The sequence below is a fragment of the Trachymyrmex cornetzi genome, unplaced genomic scaffold (assembly GCF_001594075.2).
Source record: "Trachymyrmex cornetzi isolate Tcor2-1 unplaced genomic scaffold, Tcor1.1 scaffold3055, whole genome shotgun sequence".
Classification (NCBI taxonomy): domain Eukaryota; kingdom Metazoa; phylum Arthropoda; class Insecta; order Hymenoptera; family Formicidae; genus Trachymyrmex; species Trachymyrmex cornetzi.
The window spans coordinates 3303-5072 of NW_017297751.1; the positions used below are offsets into that span (position 1 = coordinate 3303).

General features: G+C 36.6%; 1 protein-coding gene across 1 annotated transcript in view; it reads right to left on the reverse strand.

Annotated features, from left to right (window-relative positions):
• LOC108762532 (uncharacterized) overlaps window positions 1–1770 on the reverse strand; it is a gene marked incomplete at its 3' end in the record, with an annotated part of 10272 nt that overhangs the window by 2243 nt on the left and 6259 nt on the right. The gene's annotated exons all lie outside the window — the stretch shown is intronic.

Consider the following 1770-nt stretch of genomic DNA (forward strand, 5'->3'; position numbering starts at 1 on the left):
TATATCAGCTCAGGTTCAACCATGCTAAATGCTGGCCGACAGGGAGGTCCAAACTAACGGACACAAACCGAAAAGAATTATAGAACCTCACCATGGAGCGGTGAAGGAGCACTTGAAGGTAGCGGTGAAGGTCAAGGTCAAAGTCATATTCGGACGTAAAATCTTCCGCTCTTTCCACTTCCGGGTTAAAAAATAAGGGGTTCCATTTGAATTTGAACATTTTTTAAGAAATAAAGATGATATAGTTAGTAAAAAAAATTTTTTACTTACTTCCCTCGGTAGAACTTTCAATAAAACTGGAACGACTTTCGATAGAACTTGAAGTAGAATTTGTTAAATCTATTTGCTTCAAATATATTTTTGGTATATCACTCGTCAAGCTTTTTGCAATTTTTTCGAGGTCTGTGTAACTTTCTTAAAATAACATTTACACATACAAATTACTTAAAATTGTTACAATACAAATTACATAAAATTGTTATATTTTATAAATATATATATATCATTTTATATTATTTTATCTATACTTTACTGCTAGATACTATCCATCCTTTGGTTTTTTTTCTTGAACGTGTTATTTTGTACGCATTGTCATATTTTTTCAAAGAATACATTATTATATCCGTATGGTTTTTATCAAATTAGTGTAGTTTCCTTAACCTTATAAAAAGTCTTAATAATATCTGCGTAAAAGTAGTGAACAATTTATTACATTGGCTACGTTCGGAAACGTCGCTCGAATGCCTCCGAATTCATCATCTGTCCTCGTTTAACATTTAATGTTAAACAAGGACAGATGATGAATCGGAGGCATCCGAGCGACGTTCCCAAACGCAGCATTAGCATTGTTTGTTTTTCGGGAGCTGTTCGGAATCGCTCCCAGCGTACTCGGATACAATTCATTTCACGCTATAAATGCTTCGAAGCATTCTCTGATTAATCAATTCGTAAAATTCTTTCTTCTGATTAATCAATGAAGCATTTGCAGCATTAAATGAATTACATCCAAGTATGCTAGGTTCGTTCGGAGCGACTCCGAGCAGCTCCCGAGAGACAAAACGAACAATACTATTATAATGATTCCCCAGCGAGAAATGATCGGATTGAGACTTCGTCGTCAAATCAATGTCGAAATCATCAATTCGACGAAATGACGATTCATTTCTAGCTGGGTCGTATTATAAAGAATCTAAATATTTATTTTCTTTGCACACATGAGAAAATCATATTTATAAACTATTTTACTACTTACCTATTTCTTAAGCAGAACTACTCGAGAGCAGCAATAGTTCTTACACACATAATCCTGATAGCTACCATTTGAACAGTATACAAAACGCGGCAACGCGGTAACCAGTAAACTTCGTTTTCTGAGGGGCTGCGCACAAAGCCATAGAGAATGGACTGCCCGATCCGTGTGTCAAAATGGTCGATAGGGATGAGAGAGAGAGACCGTGGCAGACGGCCATTACTATCTCTTTCTATTCAATGGTATAATGGGAGAGAGAATGAGAGGAAGATTGGCCGTCTTCCACGGTCCTTCTCTCTCATTATTGTCGACCACATTTGATACACTACTTATAGCGTATTCGATTACTAACTCGACCCGAATCTGAGTCAACAGTCTATTCTTTTTAGCTGCATTTCTTACACAATTTAGCTCTTCTTTTGCAGCTAAACAGAACAAACTACTGACTCGGAGTCGGGTCGAGTCAGTAAATCGAATACGCTATTAGATACGGATTTCGCAGTCCATTCTCTATGTCTTTG